Below are 8,470 nucleotides of genomic sequence, written 5' to 3'. Positions count from 1 at the left end.
CTCAGAGTGATCACTGTCACTCACTAGGACCTGGATCCCAATTAGAGAAATTCTAGAACAGTGTGATTTTGTGCACCCGATTCTTGCAAACCAAACTCACAAGTGATCTATGAGCATACAAGAGCATCCTTAGAAGTATAAGTTTTTAATTGACCGAGTTACTGAAACTTTCTAAGCCTATTACTTCCTTGTGAAGTCACATAATGATAATATTACTGCCTTGTCTATGTTGTTGAGAGAGTTAAATGAGATAATCCCTGGAACTCATATGCTACTGATGTCAGATGGCTTGTTATAAGGCTACAGCTACATGAAAGGGCAAGTAGGAAATGTAGTTTCTCACAGGACAGTCATATTTTGAGTAAAAGGGAAAATTGATTGTGGTTTCTACAATTTATGTCTACCACACAGGCAGAGGAAACCAAAAGATGTAATATTGGAAAGAGCTTGTCACACTAAAGGAACCGAGTGGAGACTAGGGTGGATTAGGGAAAGTGGTGTGAAAATGAGGCTAAATGCCAGAATCCCCTCCTGCAATCAATTTATAATCCACTAGGAGGCACAGACTATGAGTCCCCTGGTGGCTCAGGCAGTAAAAAATTTCGCCCTCAATGAAGGAGACCCAGGTTTGACCTGGGTTGGGAAGATCCCCTGGAGAAGGGAATGGCTACCCACTCTAGTATTTTACCTGGAGAATTCCATGGGCAGAAAAGCCTGGCGGGCCACAGTCCATGGGGTTGAAAAGAGTCAGGCACGATTGAGCAACTTTCATTTTCTTTCAGGAGAGACAGAAATAAGCAAACATGATTAATGCTATTGTAAACACAAACAAACACCATGCATTGGTAGCAGAGAATGAGGACATTGTTTTTCCTCAGGCGTTTGTGGAGAACGGGACGTTTTAGATGGACCTCTGTGGCTAAGAATGTGGGTGCAAGGTGACAGGTGGAGTCATGGGAAGGAAGATGGGCATTTGTACAGAGCAAAGCAAAGACAAAAAGCCAGGAAATTTCAAGGTAAATTCTAAGAGTGCAAGGACTGCGGTTTAAAACATGGTCAGAAAGAGAATTTGCCTAGCTCCTAAGGAGAAATTCTGCACTGTTATTAACTCAGCTGTACGCTGTGTTTCGTTGCTCAGTCGTGTCAGACTCTTTGCAACTGCATGGACTGTCGCCCACCAGGTTCCTCTGTCGATGGGAATTCTCCAGGAAAGAACACCGGAGTGGGTTGCCATTTCCTCCTCCAGGGGATCGTCCCAACCCAGGGCTCAAACCCAGGTCTCCTGCATCACAGGCAGATTCTTTACCTTCTGAGCCACCAAGGAAGCTCAGTAATACAGATAGGAAGCATTATAACAACAACCACCAAAAAAAATCATGGAGTCAAGATGTAATATCAGTTTCTTGAGTTATATTCAAAAATGTTTGAGAAAACAGTGCTCTCTGTCTTCATCTAATATCAGAGGACCCGCTTTATTCATCTCTCCAACTAAGGAAAACTCATTCACTTGCTCATACACTTGTTCATTCAAGAATGTTCATGAATGTCAACAATCTATATAAATGCTAGACACTGGGATAGGAATAAGACACAGTCCTTGACCTCAAGAGATACAGGATCTCATAAGAACGGGAGAGGAACAAACATTACAATATAATGCAGAGCAGGGTCAAAGACATGATACTATGTACATACACATAAGTGCAGAAGAAGGCGAGGGTTGCTCTAAGGAAGGTGTTGTGGGAAGCTTGAACATTGATTTGGATTCTGAAACCTGGAGAAGAGTCTTCCAGTCTGTGGGGAAAAAAAAAAAGTCACAAATTTCTGAGTATGGTTGGCTAGTTAAGGAGTGGCAGTTAGTCTAGTGTAGATGGAACAGCTAATCAAAAGAAGGAAAAATAGAAATAGCTAGTCAAAGTGTTAAGAGCCTTGAATGTTGAGCAAATATTTTTGAAATTTATTTCAGAAATAATGGGAAATTACTGCAGATCTTTAGGAGGAGGATAGATACTGACTGAATCCACATTTTAGGAAGACAGCTCCGGTGGCAACACAAATGGTAAGAGGCAACTTAGCTCAGTGAGCCCAGAAGTATGGTCTCTGCAGTGCATCCTGCCTTTTGATCGCTGTGTGATACTGAGCAAATGATTCACCCACTCAGTGCCTTGTTTTCCTCATCTGTAAAACAGGATGAGAATGATGGCTACTTTATAGGGTTGTTATGAAGATTAAATGAAGCAACTCCTGTCAAGATTTTAGAACAGTGCCTGATACTTAATAAGCATGACAGTATCTATTTCATAGAGTTGTGAGGGATTAAATTAAGCAGACACGTGCAAAGTTCTCAGCAAAGAGCCTGGTGCTTAGCAATTGTGGGCTTCCCAGATGACTTAGTCGTAAAGAATCTGCCTGCCAAAGCAGGAGACTGCATTCGATCCCTGGGTCAGGAAGATCCCCTGGAGGAGGAAATGGCAACCCACTCTGATATTCTTGCCAGGATAATCCCATAGACAGAGGAGCCTGGCAGGCCATAGTCCACGGGGTCACGAAAGAGTTGGACATGACTGAAGTGCCTGAGCATGCATGCACTTAGTAATTGCTCACAAAAGGATAGGTTTTATTATCAAAAGGTACTCATGCAGAGAACTTGAAATCCCACAACTCTTTACCCTTGGATAGCTCCCAGCTCTGGGGATGTAACTGACATAGCAAAAAAGAGCACAGGCTTTGGAATCAAGTAAACTTGATGCTTGTTCTGTCATTTAAAGTGGTGTGAGGGACTTCGCTGGTGGTCCAGTGGCTGAGAATCTGATTTCCAATACATGGGATCTGAGTTTGATCCCTGGTTGGGGAATTAAGATCCCACATGCCGGGGAACAACTAAACCTGCATACACCACGACTAAAGAGATCGTGCTCTGCAACAAGGGAAGCCTGCACACTAGAGCAATAAGCCCACCTGCTGCAACTAGAGTGAAGCTCCCATGCACCACAAGTAGAGAAAGCCTGTGTGCCGCAGTGAAGACCCAGTGCAGCTAATAAATAAATATTTAAGCAAGTGGTGTGAATGTGGACATTTTTCTAGAACTAGGACACCTCGTTTCCCTCTGAGATAATTAGAGTATTTCTCACTTCCAAAGGCTGTTGTGAAGATCACAGGAAACAATTTATGTAGAGTAGCTAGACTGGTACAAAGTGAGCACACAGTAGGAGTTGCCTTCCCATCAGTTTTGAGCTCCTCCTTACGTCTTCTGTGAGAGATGAAAAGTCACACACCCTGACCTCAGCCTCGGTATGTCTACCCTCAAAGACAGTCCTGGTGGGAAGCCAGGCAGACGATTAGGCACTGTTTTGGATCATGACTTAAGGGTTTTAGAAAAGGGCAAGAGTAGAATGAAACTAAACCAACGCCTTTACTTGCCAGACCGCTTGCTCTCCGTCTCCCACTAACACATAATCCGGATTAGCCACAGACCACCCATGGGCAGATGAGCCCTTGTGCAATGTTTTCGACTGGATAAAGTGTGGAAAATGAGGCAAGAAGGACAGACCAACAGACAGGGCAATTGGGAGTTGAAAGTACTGGATTGGCCAAAAAGTTCGTTTGGGTTTTTCAGTTACATCTTATGGAAAAATCTGAACAAATTTATAGGCCAAGCCAATATAAAGGATGATTGTAATGCATCTGGAGCAGAGGACAACATATGCATTAACATAGAGGGAGGTGAGATTTTTTTTTCCCCATCAAAACACAGAATTAGCACACCCAAGTAAATAAATGTTCATATTTGGATGGTGTTATGTCATAGTGGTTGAGAAAGGTGGTTTGGAAATACGGATTGTTGAGTTCAACCCTGGCTTCACCACTTGTTCAGCCTTGGCAAGATATTTAAAATTTCTCAGCTACAGTTCCCTCATGCCGTGCTAAGTCACTTCAGTCATGTCCAACTCCTTGTTACCCCATGGACTGTAGCCTACCAGGCTCCTCTGTCCATGGGATTTTCCAGGCAAGAATCCTGGAGTGGGTGACCATTCTCTTTTCCAAGAGATCTTCCCGACCCAGGGATCAAGCCTGCAACAGTTTCCTCAGTGGTGCCTGAATCATTAAATTAGTGCAATGATTAAATATCATAATCCATACAAAGCAGGTGAGGTAGTCTTGGTACAAAGCAGTATGTGTTTAAAATATTAACTATTGTGTTTATGATTTAAGCTTTTAGTTAAGTCAACACAACTCAAAATACATAAAGGAGAGGTAATTATCTATCTGCTGTAGGTGGTGTAGATGACAAGTCAGAGTTAGATATCTACTTTGCAGCCTGAATGATATAATTTCTTAGATTTAGTCAGTATAGAATGAACCTAAATTGATTCCCCTGAAAATAACTTCCTAATAAATTCCTTTTTCTTTTCCCATTAAAAAATTATCTTTCTAAACTTCTGGATCTGAGGTACTTGTCTGTTTCTTGAGTAAATACTCTTACTAAGCATTTTTATCAAGTGATTTGCTTCTCAAATATCTTTAGGCTTGGCCATGGCTCATAAATCTTTTATGCATCACTACCACTCTGCCATGTGGTTTGGATTTACTGCCTTTCCTTCAATCTGTATAATATTGGGTTGGCCAAAATTTTCATTTGGGTTTTTTCATACCATCTTACAGAAAAACCCAAACAAATTTTTGGCCAACCCAATACTTCTTGGAGACAACAGGCTATTTTCACCTTCTCGCTCTATGATAGCATTAACTTTACCTAGAAAGTGCCCTTCTGGTCTCTACTTAGCATTGGTCAAGTGCCAATTTTGTTCCTAAAGTTTTGCTAGGTACCCTGAGTGTACAGGTGCAAAATATGGGTCTTGCCTCCTAACAGTTTAGAATCTAACAAAAGAAATAAATCTCAGATGCATGGAACAGCTAGAGAATAGAGCCAAGGCAGTTATGAAAAAAAAAAAAGAACACGATAATACGGTAAACACAGGACATGGGCCCTCCAGAGGGATGAGAATAGATATGCATTGCTTTCTGGGAAACAGTGATCATTAGAGCCAGGAAAAGGAGAGTGTTCAGTGAAAAAATATCTCTACAGGCCAGATGGCTGACTGGCAGAACCACAGCTGGGGACACCATACTTCTTAACCTGCTGTGGCCTATTCTAGGCACACAATGCACTTTTCTCTATGGAGACATTATAAACAGTGCTTAGTTATCAACTTTGCTTACAAAGAGTGATTCAATCCAAAGAGGAGCTAAACCATAAAATACTAGAGAACATTAATAATTAACATTTTGGAGGATACTGCAATGTAGAAAGAACTTTTGCTTACCTTGCGTTACTCAAGTCTGACAACTAACCACTCTATGAGGAAGTTATGATTTCCATTTTCAAAATGAGTAAAATAAAATTGACAGAAATTAAACATATTTCTTAGGGCCACTACTTTAGCCCCAAATGATTACTGGTGGGTATTATCGTGTTCCATCACTAAAATCTGTGCTATATCATACTGCCTCATATTTGAGATTAGAAAAGTTATGGATTTATGTGTATATGCATGTGTGTGTGTGTGTGTTGACGCTGTGTCAGAAAAGGGATTATTCTGTGAAGCAATCCAGCATTCAGCACATTATTTCTAGAGGGAAAACATGTCAAATACTGACAACCCAACTTGTATTAAAAATTTTGGAATGTAACCCACTTATAAATTGTAAACTGATGACAGAAAATATAAATGTGGGCCTCCAGCCTAGCATTTTACTATCTTATTTTTCTGTCAAGCAGAAAGATGTGGATTTCCTTTTCAGCATAGTTTTCCAAGTACTAATTGACTAGATTCTTGGAGATCCACTAATATTGGTCTATTTTTCTCTCTAGCATTAGAATAAATAATCATGCTAGAAATGAAAGGATCCCCTTTATCAATAATAACAGACTTCTGAGACTTTCCTGGAGGTCTATTGGTTAAGACTCTGCATTTCCACTTCAGGGGGCATGGTTCAAACCCTGACTGGGGAACTAGGATACCATATTGGCCATGGCTGCACCATGTGGCCAAAAAACAAAACAAAAAAATAATAATAACAAGCTTCTTTGGTAAGGTGTATAATGCAGTAGTTTCCAAGGAACTTTTTGCTACATATCCCATTACAAAATGGGGCTTATATTTTACTTAGACTGTTTGGCTTTAGATGAAAATGCATTCCACACCATATTCTATTTTCTAGTTTTTCCTATCTAAGATTAAGATTTTGGTCAGAGACACTCAAGCCGTATTTGTTTCAGTGAATTTGTAAGTCTTCCAAGCTCTTGGCTGTCTATCCCTAGATTATCCCATTACCTCTCTACTATGTTCCCTGACCTCCCATGCCTCAGCCAGGATACTTTTTTGGCTAAGAAATTTCACTAAGAATTAGAGATAAATGTCTAAAAGTGTTTTGAAGAAGATTGTCTATTCCCTTTTCTATGGTTCCAAAAATCTGTCAACATGTGTTTAACAAAATGAGTCTGTATTTTCCTTCTTTTGGGAAGTGAATAATCGAAGACATGTGATGCTCAGTTAGTATCTTCATGAGGATTTGATCTCTGTTAGTGCCTCCACCAGTTGGCCAACATTTTAGAATGATTTAAACTATTAAATGCTGGAAAGTGGCAACCATTTCCATTTTTTCATAGAACTTTGTAAATATTGACATTAAAACATGTACACACATTTAAAAGATGATATGGACTGAAAGTTGAATAGTGACTTTGATTCCTACATCTTCTTCAGATGAAGAATTTTACCTGAAAGGATTGCCTTGTCATTTTTCTTGTAGTTAGTACTTGTTATCATAATGTAATTTCCCTCATAGTTAGCACTTGCTATTGAGAAACAAAAGTTAAATAATTTGTTCAGATATATAAAGTAATTGTTAAGGCTAGGATTAGACCCTGGGTTTCCTGATTCTTATCTTCTAGTCCTGAGCTTGATTCACAGGATTCTACTCCTTCTGATCTCTATTTCTATAAGGCTGAGACCAATATCTAAACAGGAAGCTGTCATGGACAGTACAGTTGGTCTCTAATGATGTTTTGCAAGCTACCATGGCTATCATCTTTGCAACATTTTGAGCTCTTCCTGGTCCTTTCATTAAAAGGTTTAGACTTATTTGCCAGTTAGCTTGTGTTATTCTATCTTTTGTTGGCAATGTGGATTTAGCACCAAGTGTGCAATTGAAAGGGCTTCCCTGGTGGCTGAGATGGTAAAGAATCCACCTGCAGTTGCAGAGACCTGGGTTTGAATGGAGCTTATCTCTTCATGGTGAATTTGTTAAGTGATGAATTATGGTATTGAGAATAATCATAGTTCTACTTATCTCCAGGCTTTTGAATTATGCTCTGGTCATGCTCATGAGACATTTTGTGGGTTGGAAGATTATTCCTTTCTCACCTGCCTAGACATGATATGTTACACAGCAACTCCAAGTAAAATTCTGACCATACAGCACAGCCCTCAGGGGAAGTCAGAGGACTTGGGAGGCCAAGCAGGCAGCCTCAGATGCAAAGCCTATCTGTCCAGACCTCTGTCCCCACCGAAAGCAAGCCTTCAGCCAGCAGAAAAGCTAAGAAAGCAGTAGATCTAGCTTGAACCAAGAGATACAAGTCACGGTTGAGTAATATTGTGAGACAGACAGAATGTGAAAGCCTGGAAAAGAGAGACTGGAAAGTCAGACTTTCTGGGGTAAGTGGCAGCATAGTCAGCGCTCGATCCAGAGGTACTCAAGAAAATAAAGCCTGAATTTAATGAGTAAAATGACTTGGGAGAAAATACATTTCAAGAATTGCAAGCACTAACTTGTTAAATTAATATCAGCTAAAGTAAACAGGGGCCTTTATTTCGAAATGAACTTGTCTTCTAACTAAATGATTAGAAATTTGAAATTCTTTGGGAGGTTAAAGACCTTGCAAAAGGGAAAACAAGGGGTCAACAAAAAGATTAGACAGAAAGTCTCATGGGAAGTTCTAAATTATTTTTTATTAAAAAAAATCTGGAGCATTAAAACAAAATCAAGTTTTGGGGATAGGAATTAGACTTCTAAGAATATATCCTAAAAATTAGTCTTACATAACTGCATTAGGAACTTTAAACACAAAGATATCAATGTAAGATTTTTATGATAAAAATGAAGGTACCATAAACTTTTTAAAACATGGAAGTTGTGAGATAAATGATTTTCTTCATGGAAAATGAAGAGGTCATCATGTTCAAGCAATTTAAAATATCTTAAATTGTGCATTATGATACATCAAGTGAAAAATGTGAAAACTTTGCATTGGCAAAGTATTCACTATGTACACAAAATTTCAAAATACAGACTGACTATCTCTTAGCAGTGCAATTACGTGACATTTATTTCTCAATCATTTTTCAAATATTCTAAGGAACATAGAAAGTGGTCTAACATCACACATAAAAACTCAAGGTCTGCATTT

Source organism: Odocoileus virginianus, chromosome 29, assembly GCF_023699985.2.
Source record: "Odocoileus virginianus isolate 20LAN1187 ecotype Illinois chromosome 29, Ovbor_1.2, whole genome shotgun sequence".
NCBI classification, from domain to species: Eukaryota; Metazoa; Chordata; class Mammalia; order Artiodactyla; family Cervidae; genus Odocoileus; species Odocoileus virginianus.
This window is presented reverse-complemented; position numbering follows the sequence as displayed.